General features: G+C 40.2%; 1 long non-coding RNA gene across 2 annotated transcripts in view; it reads left to right on the top strand.

The window, feature by feature from the left end:
- Positions 1–636: 636 nt before the first annotated feature.
- Positions 637–23,902, top strand: part of LOC118652157 — a 71,322-nt gene continuing 48,056 nt past the window's right edge. Inside the window, exons 1-2 of one of the 2 annotated variants that reach the window (XR_004966445.1) lie at positions 637–927; positions 3,223–3,304. This is a non-coding gene — a long non-coding RNA (uncharacterized LOC118652157). Of the gene's footprint in view, positions 928–2,667; positions 3,132–3,222; positions 3,305–23,902 lie in introns of those variants that run through there. The other variant, XR_004966446.1, reaches the window with a different exon arrangement.

The following is a 23,902-nucleotide window of genomic DNA, read 5'->3' on the forward strand; positions in this document are numbered from 1 at the left end:
CTTCCTCGGGCAGGTGGTACTTGAACAGGGCCTCCAGGGATGAGTAGAATTTTAACAAGTGACAGAGAAAGAAAGTGACATTCCAGGTGGAGGATGGGCAGGGCTGGGATGAAGGGTGCAGAGGAGATCTGGGTGTGAAGTAGGTATGGCAGGAATGGCTCTGAGGGCATGCAAACCTGGCCCGTCAGGACTAGCAATGTCCAGGTATTGTGGAGGAGTGCAGCAACTTGGTCTATTCCAGGTAGAAGGAAGACAGTTCTGCTGATGGTGGGTGGAATGGTGAGATAGAGAGGCAGGGAGAGCAGTCAACACTCATACTAACTAACATTTACTTGGCATGCTCCTGTTTGAAAGGAAAGTCTTATCATGACTTCCATATTACAGATGGGTAATGACAGAAGTCACACACTAAGTGCAAAGGCAGGATTTGACCCCAGATATGTTCTAACTGCAGAGCCTGAGTGCTCTGCCAGGGTAACTACTGCACTATAATCCTGTGGGCATGGTGGTGGTCCAGCCCTGAGACGGGGTGGGGGTGGGGAGCCTGCATGAGGGCGAGCGTTGTGGAGGGAGAGCACTGAATGGAGTTGCCATTGAGGGATCAAAAGAAACTCAGGACTGTGACGTGAAGGAACGTGAGACCGGAAGTGGGGGAAGGATAATAAACTCTGCTTAGACCTATGGAGTCCCGAGTGGCTCGAAAAGAAAGCTATAGGGACCACTAAGGAGCCCTGAGAGAGCTGGGAGCCTGGGATGAAGAGAAAACAGACACACAGTGGCAAGTCTTGGCATTCAGACTTGTTGACACTGTGCACAAGAAAATCAACAAACAAAGCAAGAAAGCAAGCAGCTGCTTGGGGAGTTCTGATCGACTGATTTGGAAGGAAAATTCAACTTGATGGACTGGGCTGTGTTATACTGATAACAGTAAGTTCTTTTGGCCAAACCGAACTTGGTTCAATTTTAAAGGTCTGCTATGTAATATCGCTTTGCATACCAAAATATCCGTATATCTTGGGAAAGTATAAAAATGATGTTTTTCCTTTCAAACAGTGGAATGTAAAATACCCACCAAATCCTCCTGCACGGCGCCTGGGTAAATGTATTCCTTGTTATTTCGTTTAAGCTGCTAAATATCTATTAGAGTAAAATTATGGGCTCTTTGCATGTGGAGTTTCCACTTGCAGCTTCCTGAGTAGCGAAGCAATGAATGTGATTCGGAGTCCTCGGTTCTGTAAGGCATATCTGCTTCAGGATGCTGATTGCCAAGCAAGTGGCCAGCGGTCCTTAGGGAAACTGCTTCCTCTTTGTACTCAACCAGGGAGACTCATAGAACCACAAAGGTAGCTCAGATCTTAGATCGACATGATGACACACCAAAGCCGTTCCCTGTTAGGCTTTCTTTGGAAAACCTGAAAACACCGGCAATTCGAACTATCCAAGCATATCACTCCGTGACCTTCACTCTGACCCAGAGACTGCTCTCTACAGAAGTGATCCACCCACTTCACAAAGTCAGGGTGACTCCTTTCTCTGTAGGCTCTTTCCACTCGCCTCCAGTGTGTATTTCAAGTTTTTCAGGTGAGCCACCTGTGGCCTTTGCTAAGCAATGAATGGAAGTGGAGGCTGGGGGCATAAGTCACATGCTTTAGAAAATAGGAAAACAACCATTCCCTTTATTCAGCTGCACTAACTTTCTCACCACGCACAATGAACAAATACAAGACGTTAAGATCAGCAGCTTTAGCAAAGCACAGAGCTGTCAGGTTATGGGGGAGGATATTTGCTAAAGCAGAACACATACCCTTTTCGTATAAAAACTAGAATATGAATTAAGCTATCACTCAAAAAGAGCTGAATGCATCTGAAACCAAAGTACACTGTCAGCCACCTCCACTTGCTCCGGGCGCTGATGCCTCGATTAGCTATGCAAGAAGCTACCTGCTATTTTAGAATTATATGAAGTCACCTCAGGGTATCTACAAGCTTCTCACGCACAAGATACTAACTTTTTTTCTCCTCCTTCTTGGCTTAGAGCACAGTTGTTGCTGCATCCAGGTAAGTACTATATCATGGCTTGTTATTGCAGAAGCTGTCATTAAGGAAGCTTGCCTTCTCACAGAAGAATCAGTCTGCAAACAATAATGGTTTGTTGCTAAACCCCCCTCAGACTAAAAGACATCTAGCATTTCTTTTTTTTTTTTTTTTCAGGTAGTAAGTATTCCCCTAAAAGATTAGGGAACGCAAAGCTTAATTTCTAAAGAGGACTTTTTTTTTTTTTAGTAATAGAGAGCATTCTGCCACCTCATTTCTTTTCTCTTTTTTCTTTTCTTTTCTCTTTTCCTCTTCTTCTTCTTCTTCTTCTTCTTCTTCTTCTTCTTCTTCTTCTTCTTCTTCTTCTCCTTAGTCTCCTTCTTTTTCTTCTTCTTTTAAATAAATTATCTTCTCTCCTGAAATAATAACTAAATTTTAGGACCAAAAGAATAGCTCACATGATAGGTATCTAACCGACGAAGCTGCCAGTGTACATAGTATTACAAGCACCGTGCAGTGTAACATGTTCCTACCTGAGGTACATAGATCCTGTTTTGATACTGGAGTACTTAGAAAACATTTTTAGATGAAAATGTGATCATGAAAGTGAGAGACTGACAGCTCAATCTTCAAAAGCCAAGGTTAATAAGGGCCTTTGTATACTTTCCCAAATAAATACATTAACACAGTTAACCTTTGACCTGCAATGCCCTTAATCTTTCAGCCCCAAGCTTCTCCTGGGAAGGGCGTAGCGATTCTGCCAAAGGAGCTGTGCCACAGAGAGTGCTGAGCACTCACTATAGTTTAGACCGAAACCACCTTAATCACTCACCTCTCATCTTGCCAGATTTTCAGAGTGTAACTATTCAAACTGTTCTTATATTTCTCAGGCTTAATCTTCCCCACATAAAGAAGGGCAGCACTACTTTTCTGCTGTTGCCGCTCACTTAGCTCAGAGGCATTTCCCAGCTCTAACGCCTGGTACCACCATAAAAAGATAGAGAGTCCTGCTCTGCCTCTGCGTGCCCACCTGCTCTAAACTCAGACTGTGATCCTTGCAACTGGCCTCTGTGCTTGCTCCCCACTGGTGTTAGCAGGTACGGCCTATAAGTCTAATCTTCCCTGAGGCCTTAATAAAATTTCTTTTACCGCACATGCAATCATTAAGCATGCATTTTATATTTCCAGGTGCAAAAATTTGTCATGCAAATCTCTTTGACCTGAAGTAACCGAATGCATCTTAGAAACATGAGTCTCCTGCTTACTCACGGTAAGTCCATCAACCTCATCTGATTCTCCCCCACTCCAAATTGACGTGGCTTAATTAGACATATCTGAAACCAAGGCTAACTTCTCCAGGCCTATTATGGAAGCACCATGTCTATGCAATAGGATTAGCTTTTGTCTTTGTGGTTTATACAAGTGTAAAGAAGATGACTAAAATCCACACCTGGGACATGAAGACTCTATGGTTACTTAATGATTCTGACCTAGATGGTTCTGATCACATCTGCTGTAAAAAAAAAAAAATAAGGATATGAAGTAGTTATCGCTATATTTACTTCACAACTAAGCCAAATGCTAAAGCACAGCTCTGCTATCAACACTTCCAGCTGGCTAGTGAAAGTTTGAAGGATGGAGAGGAGAAACTGGAGACTCTCCCACCGTGAAGTTGTTGCTCTAGGCATGGCCAATGGACCAGCATAGGACAGGAAGTTGAGTGTCCCAGAAAGATTACACAGTTACAACCCTTGACCTTCTATTCCCAGCCAGACAGTAATTAGTTCTCCACAGCATTCAGGAAAATGTGAGGGCACTTTTCCATTGCTAGTGCTAAGGCAAAGAAGCCATCAGTGGAAGGTTCATAAGTACTTCCTCTATTAATATTATCTCAATTCCAGGGAACAATAGGTGAATGTGTTTGAAAGGCCCCCCTTGTCCCTGGAATCAGAGAGAACACTTTGTCATTGGCTAATTGCTTATTTATTCATTCAACAAATATTTACTCACAGTATACTAAGTCCTTGGGTGCATGCATCGTTACACTGGAAACACACCATAGCAGGAAACCCTAGTTAAATAAATGCTAGTTTCCTTCTTTCTTCTTTCTGGGTAAATATATTCTCATTGAAAACAATGAACTGACAAGCAGTCCTTTCAAGACTGCCTTTAACTAAATTTAAGCTATAAAATATGAAGGTTATGGGGAGCTCCAAAGTGCTGATTCCTTTTTCAAATTACCTCATTTCTAAGTGGATACTGATAAACAGAATTAAGGTAGGACAGCCTTCCATATGTGAGAAGTAAAGCTCATTGTACTACCTGAAGTTTCCTTACACATAATTTCTTAACACATAATATCATTACATTTAAAAACAAACTATAACAAGTGTTTTTCTGTTTGGTCTTTCGAGCTAATCTGGCACATATAAATTGCTTCCCCCTCCCCAAACCCCGTCATAATGTAAAGAGTGACATAGATTTGATCAGCAGTATTCTATTACAAAATCAACAGGTAATAATTACCTAGGTGACTCATGATGAAGTGTTCTTAGCCTATCTAAAAAGGAAGAAAAGTTCATTATAGTTCAGGTGTACAAAGCACAAATCTAAGAGCCAAGATTTCAAAAATTGCCCAATTTCATGGAGTATACGTTCCCTTAAAAACTGATTCTCACCAAGACTTTTATTTGCACAACTTAAATTAGTCATGTGAAGGGGAGCAGATTAGTTACAGAACAGGAATCATGCCATTCTCTTCTGTTTACTACAGCCAACAGGGGTTGAGTTACAAGAGTTTATTATTTCTGAAGATGTACTTTAGAAACAGGACCATAAACAAAAACATAAACACAAATGTGAAATTCTCAGAGTGAACACAGCCTAAGAACAAGGACCCTCAGAAGGATCTCTGAGGAGTAAGCCTTATGTCAGTCTTCATGAGGTCTCCTCTCTCCCCACAGCAGCCTCTAACATACGATGTCACTTCCCTCGCTCAAACCAAGTGATCTAAAAGCCGATAGGCGAATAAAGGGTCATTAGGTAAAAACATGCTAGAAGGAGTCCTTTCTGAAGTGGATCGAGTATCTTTAATCCTGTATTCTGGCCTCCAGATGATTTATGGCTCTTCTTTTCTTTTCTCTCTTTCCTTGTAAGGCTTGCCAAAGTAGACTTTAACTCTGCCTTGAAGCGTGCAAACACAGAGTTCCATCTTCCTTGATGAGTCAGATTCTTGCCAAGTGAAAGCTTTAATGACAAAATTACGCTCCGAAGGAAGGACAAGGTGATCATCTAAAAGACTGAGGGGGAAAAAACACACAAAACAACACTGAGTGTTCTTTGACTGTTGCAGTTTAGAAAATTAAGAGTTAGGCCAGGATCTTTCCTCTACACCACATTACTGTCCCCCATCTTGCCCCAACTCTGGCTCAGCTATAACAGAAAAATTGCATATATTTTAAGACTGATTTGATTCATTTGGGGTAGGGCATTAGAAACCCTGCCTCATCATCCTTTGGTTCTGCTTTACTTTAAATGACAAGGAACTCTCTGTCTGCATTCTCTAATCTTCCCCCTCCCTCAATCATAAAAGGGTTATCCTTATGTCAAATTGTGGAGTGGCCAAATGCGTCTCCAGCACCCAGTCACATTCATTTGTGAGTTCTTCTCCATCCCTCCCTCCCCTAGCTTTGCAGAGTCGCTCAGGCACCCTCCAGTTCAGCTATGGATATAATAAACAAGTGTGTTCTAAACTGCAAGAGACCTTCCTTGTCCCATTCCTCTCATGCCTTCATTTACAAGAGGAAACTTCCAAATTCCTCTCCCTACCCCAGGTATTTACCCTGCAAAGCTACAGATTAAGCAGTTTACTGGACATTTCCATAGGCATATTCAACAATAGCTTTCCTTATAAACTTACCCTGTGTAATGGCTAGTGGATCAGTCTACCTTCCCACTACCCACATCAACAGCCAGAGAGTTGCACTACACCCTATTTTTTCCTTCACCACAACAGTAGTTTTCAATTTCTATCCTACCTTTACTTCAATTTCATCATCAAATGTTCATGGAGTGCCTATTGTGTGCCAGGAATTTTTCTTGGCTCTTGGGATTTATCAGTAAGCAAAATGGGGAAAATTTCTGTCTTCCTGGAGTTTATTTACATTTGAGTTTTTGGAGACCAGACTGTTAATAATAATGGTGATGATAATGATGACGATGACGATAAATAAATAAAAAACAACAGTATCTTGGCAGATGAGAAGTACAATGGAAAGAAAATTAAGTAGAATAGAGCTAATAGGATTGGGAATGCAAGTACGTACGGATGAACAGTGGGCAGTGGGGGGTGAAATTTTTAAGGAAGAGAGCAAGTAAGGCTTCTCGAGACATGACATTCAAGTATGAAGGCATCAGCCATAATGTTAGAGGGACGAGCCAGTGCACAGGTTCTATAATAGGAATATTTCTACTATGTTCAGGGGAGAGCAAGGAGGCCAGTGTGGCTATAGCCAGTGAAAGAGTGGAGAGGGGTGCCAGAGGACATCAGAGGAGAACCTGGCCAGATGGTAGGAGGTCTTCTTGCACCAATGTAAGAACTGTGGCCTTTACCTAAGTCTAATGGGGAAGATTTATAGGGTTTTATTTTTTACTTATAAAAGAATCACCCTGGCTACTGCATTGAAAACTGACTTTGGTAGAGCAAGAATAGAAGCAAAGACAAATTAGGAAGTTCTTACAATAATTTAAGTGATGGATAATATCCTAAATTAAAGTGGTTTCAATAAAGGTTATAAGAAGTGACCAAATTCTACATAAATTTGAAAGGGGGGGGCAACAATTTTTCTTTTCCTTTTTTGTCTTATTTTCCTTTTGCAATAATTTTAGACTTACAGAAACATTACAAAAAATATATAGCTTTCATATAACCTGCACCCAGTTTCCCCAAATTTTAACAAATTATATGAACTGTTGTGTAATGTTTAAACCCAAGAAATTAACAATGATACAATGCCATTAACTAAATTACCAATTTTATTAGACTTTCTCCATCTCCCCCTCCCCCCCACCCCCGAATGTTTATTTTTTTGTTCCAGGATTCCAATTGCATTTAGTTGTTTCTCCTTAGTTTCCAGGAACTGTGACACACAGTTCCTTTGTATTTCTGTTTCATGACAATGGCACTTTTGATGAGTAATGATTTTGTAGAATATCCCAAAATTTAAATCTGATATTTTCTTGTGATTTGGATTGCATTTTGTCAAGAACACCACAAAAATTATACGTGTTGGTCTCCATACATCATATCAGAATATATATGATACCAATAAGTCTTATTATCTGGTGGTGTTAAGCTCCAATGAGATTTCTAGACAGACTGAAATGTGGTGAATACGAGAATGAGAGATTTTTGTTCTAAACTACTGTAAGGATGGAGTTATCAACAGGAGATGAAGCAGGTTTAGGGGAAGATGAGCGCTCAGCTTTGAACATGTTAAATTTGACGAACCTATGATATATCCAAGGGGAGGTTTCACATAGGCAATTGGATATATAAGTTTAGCATTTGAGAAAGAGGTTAGGCTAGAGCAGTGATGGCGAACCTATGACACACATGTCAGAGGTGACACAAGAACTCATTTTTTTGGTTGATTTTTCTTTGTTAAATGGCATTTAAATATATAAAATAATAAAAGGCTAATATGCAAATTGACTGAACAGCAGAATGGCCGGTTGCTATGATGCGCACTGGCCACCAGGGGGCAGACGCTCAATGCAGGAGCTGCCCCCTGGTGGTCAGTGCACTTCCATATGGGGAGTGCCACTCAGCCAGAAGCTGGCTCATGGCTGGCCAGAGCAGAGATGGTGGCAGGAATCTCTCCCACCTCCGTGGCAACACTAAGAATGTCCAACTAATGGTTTAGACCTGATCCCTTGGGGGCCTAAGCCTTTAGTTGGACATCCCCCAAAGGCTCCCTGGCTGCCAGAAGGATGTTTGACTGCAAGCTTAGGCCTGATCCCCCAGGGAGTGGGCCTAAGTCGACAGGTGGACATCCCCCATGGGGTCCTGGACTGTGAATGGGCGCAGGCCAGGCTGAGGGACCCACCCGCCCCCCCCAGGTGCACAAATTTTTGTGCACCGGGCCTCTAGTAAAAAATATGTCTTTGTTTTACTATGGTTGCAAATATCAAAAAATGTTTGTATGTGACATGGCACCAGAGCTATGTTAGGGTTTTTCAAAATGCTGACACGCCGACCTCAAAAGGTTCGCCATCACTGGGCTAGAGAAATAAATTTAGAAATTGCCAGCCTATGGATGGTTTTCATAGCTGTAAAATTAAATTAGTTCGCCGAGGGAGAAAATAAAATAGAAAAGTGAAAAATAAGGACAGAGCCCGGGGACATTCCAACATTAGGAAGTTGGTGAGAAAAGGAGAAACTTACAAAAAATATTAAGAAATAGCACCAAGTAAAATACCAGGAAGCCTTCTGGATTCATTTTTTATCCTTCCCTCTCCATTTTTACTCTCTTGGCCTTAATTTAGGCCAGGTCTACCACTTTGGGATTCAGTTTTCATATGAAAAATAAGGTTTAAAATAGCTTTTAATTTATGTTTTATATGAGAATTAGGTGAGACAATACCTGCAAATTAATTTACACAGTTTCTCAGACATGGAAAATGCTAGCAATTATGGGCATTATTACTTTTCTCTGTCTCATTCAGCAGACTATGAACATCTTAATAACTGAGATGGTTTTGTTTGATCTTATTCTACTACATAGTACAGCATTAGCACATTAAGATCCATAAATGATTCTTGAATAAATAGAGAAAAGAAGAAGAAAATTTCCAGGGCACTGCTTAACTGAAAAGAGCAAATTCTTATGAAATTCCAAACACAATGACACTTAGGATAAAAGTAGATTTTGCCAGAGGGCTCTCCCTAATGCCTTTGAAAGCATCCTGCCTGGGTGACCAACTTGGTGTTGATATTTACACTTTGTATCTTGAGTGGAGAAGAGCTGTAACAGGCTCAGGCTGACCCTTGTCTGGAACTTCCCCTCGCTGCATTTATCTTCTCAGGGTTCATGGGCCAAATTAATCTCTCCCAGTGACAACTCTCTCAAGAGTGGCACTTAACGCCCACTCAGTTTGGCTCAGTGATTAAGCGCCAGCCTATGAACCAGGAGGTTACCAGCTCAATTCCCTGTCAGGGCACGAGCCCTGGTTGTGGGCTGGATCCCCAGTAGAGGGCATGCAGAAAGCAGCTAATTGATATGTTTCTCTCCTCATAGATGTTTTTATCTCTCTATCCCTCTCTCTTCCCCTCTTTCTAAAATCAATAAAAACATATTTTTAAAAAAAGAGTGGCACGATTTACCTTGGACAAGTTAGTTAATCCTTTTTTACCTCAGTGGTTATATTTGTAAAAATAAAGATGCTGCCTCTTTTATTAGAATGCAGTTACTGAACAAGACTATCACTTAAGACCCTTTCTTAATAGATGAAAAAGTGATGAGAACTATAACTCAGTATTATATTATTGTTCTATATTTGATGGTTAAATGGGCAGGCAGAGGGAGTGCATTGCATACTGAAAATTCCATATATGAGGTACCATCCAGTGTTATAGTATTAAATCTCATTGTAATTTTGTGGAGTGAGTATTCATATTAACAAAAACTTAATTGATAGAACAGATAGGGACTCAAGTTCTTCTGATCCAAATGAGTGTAGTTTTCCCACTGCACCATACTGAATAAATAAGGTGAAGAATCTACCATGAGTAGAAGAGAGGAAAGTGCTCAGGTGAACTTTGGGTGGAAAAAAACCATGAGGCTCCATGCATTTGCCATCTGGAGGGAATCTCAGTAGCTTGTTCTACTACTATATTGTTTTAAGTTTCCATTTTGGCACTCTAATTTAAAGGAAAACTTCAACTGGATCATTAAAACCAAGCATTTATGCAATATATACCTACAATTTTTTCCCTAAGGTTGATGTTAAAAATTTGCTTGTTTTCAATCTTTTCTCCTTTATCAACATTGCACTTTTAACTCCTTTGTGTGAGGGGATAAAAAGAAAGTCAGACAAAATCATTGACACCAATGTTCAGAGTTTCCTATATAGGAAGCAGTAGAATTAGAACCCAACTGGTAAGAACCATTCTTAGTGATTAGTTTGTTTTTGACATTTACAGAGAAAAGACCTTGCTATAAAACAAGTATATATCAGAGATTAGCCTCTACATCAAAAAGGCACTTTCTAGAGTCAATCCCACTCTCTATGCATTCAGAGTTCAATTAGCTATATCTTCTATGCCTACACGTACTTGGCGGCACAATGAGAATTCTTATCTTTAAACATGACCTGGGGGCACTGCAAGATAATCATTAAATGTATTCACTAAACTGTACTTACTAGGGCAGAAAATTGGAATAGCATACTTCAGAAAGATTATTTTAAACAAAGGTTGAAATTTAAAAATGGTTTCCTAGTTAATCCTCAGTTAATTAAAAAAAATTTTACTCTATCACACCATTGCAGCTTGTGGTAGAAGATAACATAAAATGAAAAACATTTGTCTCCATATGATTCGTTTTAGCAAACATTCATTCAGTGCCAGGTATTTTGTTGGTTTCCAGCAGTATATGAAAATAAGTATGAAAAAGCCTTTCCATTTAGAACAGGGTTAGCAATCTAAAGCCCACAGACCAAGCCTGTGTTTGTATGGTCCACTAGCTAAGAATAGTTCTTACCCTTTTTTTTAAGAGTTGGGGGGGAAATCAAAAGAAAAATATTTTGTGACATGAAACTTATATGAAATTCAAATTTATGTCCATAAATAAAGTTTTATAGGAACATAGCCACATGCATGCCTTTGCATTTTATCTATGGAAGCTTTCACACTAAGATAGCTAAGTTGAGTAGTTCACATAGAGACCATTTGGCCTGCAAATCTGTCTACAGGAAAAGTTTGCCAACTCCTGCTTGAAAAACTCAGTCTCTAGTGGGGCAGAGGTACACATCGGCACTTAGTTTTCGTTAGTGCTATGATAGAAGTATAATAACAGAGGAAAAGTTATTCCTTTTAGCTGTAGAAGTCTGAATTTCATGAGTCTATTTAATGAGAATGGAGGCAATGAAGGTGATTCTAAGTAAGTACATGGAGAAAGAAAGCATAACATAGCAACAGAAAATAACAAACTCCTATTATGTCTGGAAGAAGTTCTGTAAGGAGTACAGAAGGAAGTGGGAGATGAGCCTAAGAAAGTGCATGAAATCAGATTAGGATTCCTGATCCATTCAAAGATTAGGTGTCATCTGCAGAAGGTCATCAAAGATTTTACAGCAGAAGTACTTGATCAGATCTGAGTTTTAGACAGATAAGTCTAGTAGAAGGGTGGGGACCGAAGTAGAAAGAAGGAGAGAATAAAGGCAGAGAAACTAGACAAGGGGTATTGCAACAGCCCAGGTTAGAGATGATAATCTGATTTAAGATAATCTGTCACAGGAGGGTGGAGTGGAGTGAGTCCAGAAGGACAAAAGTATTTCAGACCAACTGAATTGGTGGAGTACTGGTTTTTTAAAAAATAGAGAAAAGGGTCAAGGTGACTTGATACTTGACTGAATTTCTGAACTAAGAACAAATATTATCCAAATATGAGTGCTTTGTCTCTTTCATTGCTCTACTCCAGGATGTAAAACAATGACTGACTCTTTGTATACAGTATTTGCTGAATGAATAAATCAATGAATGTCACAAAGTAAGATAGGAAACCAAGAAGAAAAGTAGCTTTGATATAAATGATTGGAGCTTTCCCATATCTCCTTCAAGTAAGAATAAGATAACAAGCTCTGTTGTGGATAAATCAGTCTTGAGGTGCCTGAGGACATCTGGGTAGAGTGGTCAGTAAGGCATTTTGGAATATAGGCTCAATGCTTAGCTGAGTGACCCTGATGACCTTGAAGGTCAGGATCTTAGAGGCACTTGATGAATCCATGGAGTAGATAAGAGTACTGTTCCGGTTAACTTGATTTTTTATTTATTTATTTTTAATTGTTTATTTTTAATTTTTATTGATTTCAGAGAGGAAGGGAGAGGGAGGCAGAGATAGAAACATCAATGATGAAAGAGAATCATTGATTTGCTGCCTCCTACATGCCCCCTACTGGGGATCGAACCTGCAACCCAGGCATGTGCCCTTCACCAGAATCGAACCCACAACCCTTTAGTCCATAGGCTGACCCTCTATCCACTGAGCAAACCAGCTAAGGCAGTTAGCTAACTTGATTTTAAAAAACCATACCTGGATACTTTTTCTCTTGTTAAACTATAAAATAACCCTGTTTAATTGAATAGGCACTGCATATCTTCACAGCCTGGGTTCATTTTACCATAGAAAAATTTAACAACCACCCTGCTGCTACAACATTTTCAAAGCCATAAATAAATTAGATAAGAAGGAAAGAAATAAGGATATTAATTATATTCTAAAACATCTTGAAAAGATTTTATGTCTTCCCCACTATAATACTACAATAAAGCAAAAGTGTAGTTATCTTAGTATTCAAAAATAACACCAATGTCAAATTTTAAACTAAATTAAGAAAATAAAGCGAATACAGGGCATGACAACTAGATTTGTTTAAATATTATGTTAAGCATTCAGCAAACAGAAACAAACAAAAATACTTAATCACATTGAAACTCTCTGTACAAAGACTTGTTACATTCTACTGTTACTGGAAAGTGAAGCAGAACTCCACTAGCCCAGGGCCAAGTTGGTTGGGTGTGGGTCATCAGTAAGATGAAACCACAAGGTAAAAAGGACATATAAGATTTGTTTTCTTCTCTCACTGTATGACAATTGGAGTGTTTGAGAAACACAGAATTATGAAAATTAAAACATATTTTGATACTGTTGGACTTCCTAGTTTTTAATCCAATAGTGTATCTTGTACATTTTCAAGATAATGGTACTATTTGATGCATTTTCTAAACTTACTTGACCACAAAATAATTTTATTCAAAGTATCTAATAGAACTAGTTCCACCATAGAACCCACTTTAGGAAACAATATACTAATATCTCCAAGAGTTACACATCTCCTTGTAGACAATTTCACCTACTGCCATCTTTTAATAACCACTTATTTGCTAATGATAAAGAACTCTATGTCTCTAGTCAAGTTCTTTTTCTCTTGAACTCCAGTCATGTTTCTTGTGGACATCACCATTTGAATGTCCTGCAAGCACAGAAAAAAATCTATATGTCGAAAACTGAAATCAGCATTTTCATCTATGCTTCTCCCCACCACACAAATACATCCACATATAGCATTCTCCTGAGTACTCACAATCTCAGGAAATAATACTCTTGTATGGCTAGTTGCTTAAAGGAGAAAGCTGGAAGAAATTTTTGAGTTCTTTTTCTTCCTCACCACTGATACCCTTTCACAAAAGCTGGGTGTGATGATCTATGCAATATCTCTTCATTCAAGTTCCTTCTCACAAGCCCTACCATCCTGACTCACATAATGGCCTCTATCATGTTTCTAGTCCTGCTGCCTTCCAGTTCACTCTTCATGACATAGAGGTTACACAGATTTATTCACGTATCAAAACTTATGGCTCTGAAACACTCAAGATGTGTGCATTTAAATATATTTTTATTTTTTTCAGAGAGGACGGGAGAGGGAGAGAAAGATAGAAACATCAATGAGGAGAATCATTGATCAGCTGTGTCCTGCATGCCTCCTACTGTGAATCAAGCCCGAATCCTGGGCATGTGCTCTGACCGGGAATTGAACCACAACTTCTTGGTTTATAGTTCGATGCATGACCACTGAGCTACACGAGCCAGGCTGAGATTCTGCATTTAATGTTGCAGCTTGGGGAGTTAGGAAGGATTCTAACAGTTTGGTTGGTTGGCTGAAACATAGACAAAAAGGTAGCCCACAGTGAATAAATTAGAAATGCCAAATTTGCTTTGATTTAATGTAGAGGAAGGGACTCAAAGACTTGGGGAGATTGGAATATTGGAGTGGATTTGTCATATAAGATCTACTCTCATAAACTGAAAGGGTCTAGAAGATATATCTTTTAACCCCAACTGTGAGAAATAAATTTGTGTGGTGAACCCTGGAATCCTTGAAGAACTCTGCAATCACCCCTCTCTAGGCCAGAAACTGAAATTTCTGCAGTCACTGAATTGGAAAGCCTACATGCAACAGGAATAATTGAATCCCAGGGTGGCAGAGGCCAAGTGGCAGCATCCACCTGCCGGAGGGAAGGTGGGCCTGGCTACCATAATGGACAGCAGAGTTGAAGTAACTACCAAAGAAGTCTGACTAGTGAATATCTATGGCATTGGCTACTTCATCATGGTCTTCCTAGAAGTGAAATAGCTAGAAAGCCTACTAAATTCTTACTTGCTCAGTATAAGCAGAAAAGTTCCAGGTCAGATGAACAAAAGTTTAATCTGAATCATAAAAACAGAGAGCTATGCCTCTCAGTCAATTTCCACATTTGAACCAGTTTACAGGACCCCTGAGGAAGGAACCTGATAAACCGCCAAAATTTTATGCTGCTAATTTTTCTTCCAGTCTTCCCCAAGGGACCTACAGGGTAACTGTGCCTTTCAGGAACCACTGGACACTGGCTCTGAACCAATACAAATTCCAAAAGATCTAAAACATCATTGTGGCCCATCATCACAGAAGGGGCTTATAGAGGTCAGAAAATCAATGAAGTTTTAGCACAGACCCATCACAATGAGCCCAGTGGGTCTCTGAATCCATCCTGCAGTTATTTCCCCAGTTCCAGAATACAGAATTGGAATAGGTATACTTAGCAGCTGGCAGAATCCCCACATTGGTTCCCGAACGTGTGAAGTGAAGGCCATTATGATGGAAAAGACCAAGTAGAAGCCACTAGAACTGCCTTTATCTAGGAAAATAGTGAATCAAAAACCATACCTCATTCCTGGAGAGATCATGGAGATCAGTGCCACCATCAAGGACTTGAACAATCCAGGGGTGGTGATATCCACCCCATTCCCACTCACCTCACCTACTTAGCCTTATGCACAAGACAGAAGAGTCTGGCTAGTGGAAACAGCCACCATTCTCAACCCCATACTGCTCCATGCACTGTCACCTAGAATCCTTTTAGCTGGCTTTTTCCCCAGCCCCCCAGCCCCAATAATTCCCTGACCAGTACTCAGTAGCACACCAATGGGAGATCCTTTGCAGGTCTCTGGAACTCTCCCACTGTGAAGTTCCTTCCTCTCTGATGACTCTTCTATGCTGAGAACTCTAGCCACCTTGGCATCCCTGGCTCTTAGCCATGTATTCCAACTTGGGTTCCCCCTCCTTATTCAGCAGCCAGCAAACGCTCTCCAAGCAATGAAGTGGGACAATCAGAGGGCTCATCTGTATCTCAGGAATCACTGAGACCAATTGTTGACCACTGTTCAGTGTCTTGAAAATTGTTTCTTACATGTTTTCCATCTTTTAGTTGTGTCATGCAAGAGAGTAAATCTGTTCCAGTCTAGATGGTATTCCAGCTATACTGAAGGCAGAAGTTCCTATTATATGAATTCGAATAAACTGTTAATAGGAACACAGAGAAGGGAAAGACTTGCAACATGGGAAATTTTGTAATAGTTGGTAAAGAAGTAAAATTGAGTTATTTATAGATTAGTAGGATTTTCCAAGGTATAGATGGTGGAACCCTGGAAACATGTGGTTGATTCTGGAAAAGTTAAATTGCTCAAGGCAGCTGAGTGGAGGTGTGAATTAGAGTGGTAGATGATTACTCTGAAAAAGACTGAGTCTAAAACATAAAATTTTTATTTTGAAATAAGACATTTGGAGTTTTAACATATATTGATAAATAAGATAATGCTGTATTTAAGTAATTAGCCTGATGACTGGCACCTAGTAAATGCTAAATAAATGACAGCTATTCCATGTCTTAAAATCATTGACAACAAATATTTTATTACTAGAGGCCCGGTGCACAAAAATTTGTGCACTCGGCGGGGAGGGGTGTCCCTCAGCCCAGCCTGTGCCCTCTCGCAGTCTGGGACCCCTCGGGAGATAACGACCTGCTGGCTTAGGCCTGCTCCCGGGTGGCAGAGGGCAGGCCCAATCCCTAGGTGCAGCCCCTGGTCGGGCTCAGAGCAGGGCTGATTGGGGAGTTGGGGCACGGCCCCCTGTCATACACAGAGCAAGGAGATTGGGAGGTTGTGATGCCACCCTCAGTCACGATCAGGGTAGGGCCGATTGGGGGGTTAGGGCACCATCCCCTGTCACACTCAAGGCAGGGTCGATGGGGAGGTTGCAGCGCCACCCTCGGTCACGCACAGAGCAGGGCCCATCAGGGGGTTGGGGCGCCGCCACTCTCACACTCAGGGCAGGGCCAATGGGGAGGTCATGGCTCTACCCCGTCACACACAGAGCAGGGCCCATGGGGGGGGGAGGTTGGGGAGCTCCCCCCTATCAGGCACAGAGCAGGGCTGCTCAGGGGGTTTGGGTGCTGCCCCCTGTCACGCTGATCCTGGTGCCAGGAGGCCTCGCAGCTCCGCTGATCCCGGTGCTGGGAGGCATATTACCCTTTTACTATATAGGGTAGAGGCCTGGTGCATGGGTGGGGGCTGGCTGGTTTGCCCTGAAGGGTGTCCTGGATCAGGGTGGGGGTCCCCACTGGGGTGCCTGGCCAGTCTGGGTGAGGGGCTGAGGGCTGTTTTCAGGCTGGGGGTGACTGAAGCTCCCAACTGCTCCTTTTTTTCTTTTTTTTTTTTTTTTATTCTGGGCCAGCTTTAGCTTTGAGGCTTGGCTCCAGCTCTTAGGCCTCAGCCTGAAAGTAGGTTTCTGGCCTTTGCTTACAATGTTGCGAATCTGCTGGCTGAAGTCCGGCGGTATTTGTTACAGAGTTTCTTAAACTGCCCGCTCAGAGGCCTGCAGCGGCAGGCGGGGAACGTTGGTTTCCTCCGTCACTGAGGCAACCAAGCCTCATGTTAGTTTCAAGCTGCCTGGCTGCCGGCCGCCATCTTGGCTGACAGTTAATTTGCATATCTCACTGATTAGCCAATGAAAAGGGTAGCGGTCTTACGCCAATTACCATGTTTCTCTTTTATTAGTGTAGATTTTAATGCTATTCCATTTTTAGTAACCAAACTTTAAATTTCATGAGACTAGGACTGTGCTTTCCTTGTTGGACAATGTATATTCAGCACATAGTGAGGTTCTAGCACATTTGCCTTCAATTGGGCATTCAGTAATAATATTGAATACAAGAATAAGCAACAATAAATCAACAAATATTTTGTTTTTCAGACATTATGAAGAAAATGCTTAAGTAGATTCAGTGTCTTGGAGAATAAAGAAAGACAGCTATATATAATGGAATATAATGTGGGTAAGGCACTATTTAAAGAGATAGTAGTGGAATTGTTTTCAGAATTGATAAAAGGAACAAACTCTCAACCTCAGGTAAAAGTCAGAAAGGGTAACTGCGGATCATTATTGTATAGGAGTTAAACATCCCTTTGGATAAATGGGTATGTAGTTCCTTATAGGATGTTAGTCTCTCAGATCTCTTCTCCCTTTACTATTATTCTCCAAGAGGCTCTGGGCTTGGGGGAGAGGGTAGTATAGCTCACACTACCTTGTAGTGGTGAGGGGGAGAATTCCTCCCTGTCTAGGTGACTTCATCCTGCCCCCACTTTTTGTATTGTTAATACCATTATAGATGTCCCCCATTTTTCCCCACTTTGTCTACCTCCACTCAGCCCCCAGCCCCCCTCTACCCCTAGACTTCATCACCCTGTTGTCTGTGTCCATGAGATATGCATATATGTTCTTTGGCTATTTTCTTCACCTTCTTTTATCCAGTTTCCACCATGCTCTGACATGTGCCAGTCTGTTCCATGTATTCATGCTTCTGGTGCTATTTTGTTCATCAGTTTATTTTGTTCATTAGATTATACATATTAGTGAGATTATATGGTATTTGTCTTTCTCTGACTGGCTTATTTTGTTTAGCATAATAATCTCCAGGTCCATCTATGCTGTCACAAAAGGTAAAAGTTCCTTCTTTTTTACTGCTGCATAGTATTCCATGGTATAAATGTACCACAGCTCTTTTATCCACTCATCTACTGATGGGCACTTGGGCCCACCAGATCTTTAATTTTTTTAATATGTTTTTATTAATTTTCAAAGAAGAGGAAGGGAGAGAGAAATAAAAACATCAATGATGAGAGCGAATCATTGATTGGCTGCTTCTTGCATGCACCCCACTACCCCCAACAGGGATGGACCCTGTAACCCGAGCCTGTGACCAGGAATCGAACCAGTTCATGGGCAGACACTCAACCACCCAGCCACACCAACCAGGCCAGTCTCCAGATCTTGGTTATTGTAAATAATGCTGCTATGAACATAGGGGTCCATATACTCTTTCTGATTGGTGTTTTGGGATTCTTAGGATATATTCCCAGAAGTGAGATTGCTGGGTCAAAAGGCAGTTCCATTTTTTATTTTTTCAGGAGACTCCACACTGCTATCCACAGTGGCTGCACCAGTCTGCATTCCCACCAGCAGTGCACAAGGATTCCCTTTTCTCCACATCCTCGCCAGCACTTGTCGTTTGTTGATTTGTTGATGATAGCCATTCTGACTGGTGTGAGGTGGTACCTCATTGCAGTGTTAATTTGTATCTCTCTGATGATTAGTGACATCACTTTCACCACGAAGCAGTGGTGACTGAGCAACAGTCATGGAGTGCTCTGGCGAAGAGACGTCACTACTCCCACAGGTTACCTATGCCCTACTAGGAACCTCATCTAGAGGACAGTTGTCTGTTGTCACAGAGAATATCCATATATGACAGAGAAGCAAAGAGGGGGAGCACATACATCAGATCAGAAGAATTTGGGTTAGTGGGGGTGGGTCAGAAAAACTTAGCTATCGACTCCCAATCCTGACTCTACAAATATTTTCTACTAACACCCTTTCTTCTACCCAGTCTTGGAGGAATCACTCCCCAATCCCAGACATTCCCCAAATATTGCCTTTTGCGTATCATTACAGTCTGGAAAATACTACAAGGGCTAAATTAAGAAGTTTCTCACTCCCATAAATACTTTTACCACACACCAGGCTCTGTGTTAACTGAAAGTATGACAAAATACTAGTAAGGACTTATTTGATGTACATATGCAATACCCAGAGAAATTGATACTTAAATTTTAATTATTGGATAAAGCAAAAAAATCTTACAATTTAAAGTTGTATTTCTTACAGATTTCTTGCTAAGGCGGGGAAAATAGTATTTCAGAAATTTCAAAACTATTATGAGTCATAAACAGATTAAAAGTTCTCTAATATAAAACAACCTTGGCCCAACTACTCTGTTAACATATGGCCATCCACTTAAGAATTTCATCAAATTTCAAGTCCTAGCTTTGATATCTTCTTGCAGGTAAGTGAAACAAAAATTTATTTCGTTCCAACTTTTGGGGCTTTTAAAGAAGTGCTTCATTGCAATTAAGATTAACAAGATTAAAGGCCATAAACATTTTAACTAAAAACTCCATTTTCTCAAAATATACAGTACAATGAAAACAATATCATTGTAGTTAGGTCCCAGACATTTTTCTTTTTAACATAATTTCCTAAAACCTAGGTGTAATGAGAAAGAAATCATTAATAGGTTTAGTTGCTTTGGACATTGTACCAAAACCTGTTTTCTCTTCCCCATTAGCAGTTTCACGGGAAGGAAGGCAGAGTGGCAATTCCTCCTGCATTGATCTAATTTCATACCTTCTCCTGGGTGAGAATGGATGGCATTCTTTGCATTACATTTGTATGTAATAATAAAAGCTGTTGCCAATTATTTTTATGATCTTCCATATCTGTTTTGTATTTTAAGCAGAACGTGAAGATTTGATTCACCTGAAAAAAATCAAGCTTGTGTGTCTTTGATTCTCCCTAGAATTTTAATATTTCAAAAGCTTACTGCTATTTCTGTTTCCCAGAAAGTGTTCTGACATTGTACATAATTTGTGCTTAATACCAAAACAAAGATCACATTGTCATAAACTATATAAATTAATTTCAGGGGACTCAGGGTTGTATAAATTTGACTACAAGGATAGGTTCAAAACATGTACTTCTCAGAAAATTCTTCCAACAATAATCCTTACCATTATATTCAGAAACAAAAGATGCAAATTAGGAGATTGCATTACTTAAAATAAATGGGTACAGAAATATATAGGTCTATTTTAATTATAATTTATAGAAAATGTTTTATTAGAAACTTAAATATACACCACTAGGCTGATATTATTATAAAACAAACAAACAAAAATCATAAAATACTAAGTGTTGGCAAGCATGTGGAGAAATTGGCATCCTTGTTTATTGTAGGGAATATACAATGGTGCAAATGAAGCTATAGAAAACAGTTTGGTGGTTCCTCAAAAAATTAAAGGTAGAATTATTATATGATCTAGCAATTCCACTTCTGGGTATATACCTAAAAGAATTGAAAGTTAATGAACAACATAAACTGATGAACAAAAATAGATCCAGAGACATAGAAGCATTGAGCAGACTGTCAAACCTCAGAGGGAAAGCAAGGGAGGATGGGGGAGGGGGGGAGATAAGAGATCAAGCAAAGGACTTATATGCATGCATATAAGCATAACCAATGGACACAGACAGTAGGGGGATGAGGGCATGTGCTGGGGGTGGGAGTGGCTGGGGAGAGGTCAATGGGAGGAAAAGGAGACATATGTAATCCTTTCAACAATAAAGAATTAAAAAAAAATTAAAGTAGGAACTTAAGCAGATACTTGTACACCAATGTTGATAATACTATTTTTACTATGGCCAAAAGGTGAACACAAACCAAATGTCCATCAGTAGATGAATGAACAAACAAAACATGGTACCTGCATACAATAAAATACTATTCAGCCTAAAAAGTAATGGAATTCTGATACATACTACAACATGGCTGAATCTTGAAAATACTATGCTAAGTGAAACAAGCTAGACACAAAGGGACAAATGTTGTATGATTGAATTTATATGATGTACCTAAAATACTAGTCACATTCATAGAGAGAGAAATAGAATAGAGGTTACCAGATGTGGGAATGAGGAGTTATTGTTTAATGGGTACAGAGTTTCTGTTCTAGATAATGAAAAAGTTCTAAAACTGGATAGTGTTGAAGGTTACAAAACATTGTGAATGCACTTAAAGCCACTGAATTGCATACTTTAAAATGGTGAAAATGGTAAATTTTATTTTATGTATGTTTTGCCACAATAAAAAAATTAAATGGCCTTTAAAAATGTAAAGAAATGCAATTCAGTTTACTCAAAATTAAGCAAAATGCCACCTACATAGCCAATGTTTTCTGCTGTTGCACGGAGAAAGGACATGAGAAGGAAGCTGGAGTCCACCAATGCTAGAGATAGGCTAGCCTAATGCCACAGACTCTGTAAGGCCAAAACATCCCCTAAGAAGATCAGCCAACTCTATAGCAATGCCACATAGAAAATAAATTTTTGATTAATTAACACATTGTTGGCGGGTAGTTTTTATCGCGCGCTAACAGGTGGCGCGGGCCATTTTTGCTAATTTTTTGCGCAAATGGCAACATTCAGTAACATTACGATAACTTTAGTTTTACATATTTTTTTCAATGAAACTTTTTGTGATTTACTATAAAATGTATACTGAATTATTTTTCTTAGAATTGCACTGAATGTGTGGCGAGGCAGAGTGTGAAGGGATGACTCTATGCAGTTGAATAGATTACCGTTATACCTGGAAGTACATACATAATTCACCATTGTATGTGTTAGAGACCCAAATTTTGTCCTTTGGAATTCGTATATCTGCATGTTAGCATCCCTTTAGAGCAATAAAAAAGTATAAAAATAAACGTATTTATACGTTACCCGAATTCTACTGCTAGTCTATAAAAAACGTATTAATACGTGTCCCGCGCTCTACTACCAGTCAACGTAAAACATATAAATACATTTCCCGCATACAATGTGTTAAGTATTTTACTTTCCAGGCAATTCTTGTGTTGTCTTGAATATACAGCCTAAGAATTAAGAAGGTTTACACATGATTTCTCTTTATTATTTTCCCTCACAATGATTCAGTTAGGGAACACTGTAATTCATTTCTTAAACTACTTTATTTTTATTACTAGAGGCCCGATGCACAAAATTCATGCATGGGGGTGGGGGGGCCTCAGCCCAGCCTGCACGCTCTCCAAACTGGGACCCGCAGCAGGGATTGGGCCTAAACTGGCAGTCAGACATCCTTCTCACAATCCAGGACCGCAGGCTCCTAACTGCTTGCCTGCCTGATTGCCCCTAACCGCTTCTGCCTGCCAGCCTGATTGCCCCCTAACCACTCCCCTGCTGGCCTGATTGACGCCTAAGTGCTCCCCTGATGGCCCGATTGCCTCCAATGCCCTCCCTTGCCGTCCTGATAGCCCCCAACTGCCCTCCCCTGCTGCGACCTGCCTCCTCCACCGGGACCCACTTCCTCCATGTGAGGTGGCGGAGACGCCGGGACCAGCCTCCTTCATGCTGTGCAGAGCTGTGGGACCCCAGGCCTCACCACGCGGAGTTGCCAATGGTCCCCACCTCCGCTGTGCGCATGACCATCTTGTGGTGGCCGTCTTGTGATGGCATCACGCGAGGGCATGGCACAAGGGCGTGACACCACCTAGGCTTTTATTATATAGGATATAAATGTACAAATACAGACACCTAAATTGGTAAACAAATACATGTTGCAGAAAATTATAATATCATAGAACCATACTTTCTATCTATGTAACCTTGTAAAAAATCTTATCCCCAGAGCCGTGGTTTCCTAATCTGTAAAATGGGAATAAATATAGGCTGACACTACAGAATTGGCCAAAGAATGAAATGAGATCATGTGGGAGCACCACCACTGGCACATTCTGAGGATCCAAATATTGTTTTATTATGTAAGTGAATATAAATGAAGCAACCTGGAGAATAAAAGGAGAGGAGGAATGTTAGAACTTTCTTTAAGCACCAGATTCATGCAAGTCGTCAACACATGATTTCATCTGATCTGTGGAAGCTTTTATGCAAAATGGGTGTGGAGATTTACAAGATTGGGCCTGAAATGAACTGATGCACTCAGACATACTATATGTTGTACTAATTCTAAAATAATCAAAGCAAAAATAAACAAAATGACACCCGTAAAATACACAGACAAGATGCTACAGGAGAAACCACATATAATTGGATAATAACCACCACAACTGTGAGAACAAGCAGTTGTGAATCACAAAACATTTGTTTGCTATGGTTTCTTTTTTTCTTTTTCTTTTTTTCTCCCCTTTCATGGGGAAAAAAAAAAAAAGTTTGTTTTTCTTCAAAATAAAAACACTGGTTTGTGGGTTTGAATTGATTTTTTTTCACTCTTTGTGTAAAAAGGTCAGAGTAACTACCAGCACAAGTATGAAAGGGTAATAGTTTCCGGCTCTGGAAATTTTATTGTTGAACAGAAGAAGAAAAGAGACCACCTTGTATCACTGAAGACAAAGTAAAGAAAACATTACATGTTTTCAACCTGCATGTCATAAGGAATTTTGATCACTTTGGCGTTAGTGTTAGAGAAAATGTTGTGTTAATATTTGTTCTCCTGATAGTTTAAGTTATTTCTTATCCCCAAATAAAAAAGGAACATATCTCCCTTGACAAGATGTTTTAATACAAAAAATGGTAAACATTCTATGGGATTGTTTTACAGTAACTTGACTAAACTCTGATG

Source organism: Myotis myotis, unplaced genomic scaffold (genome assembly GCF_014108235.1).
Source record: "Myotis myotis isolate mMyoMyo1 unplaced genomic scaffold, mMyoMyo1.p scaffold_m19_p_3, whole genome shotgun sequence".
NCBI classification, from domain to species: Eukaryota; Metazoa; Chordata; class Mammalia; order Chiroptera; family Vespertilionidae; genus Myotis; species Myotis myotis.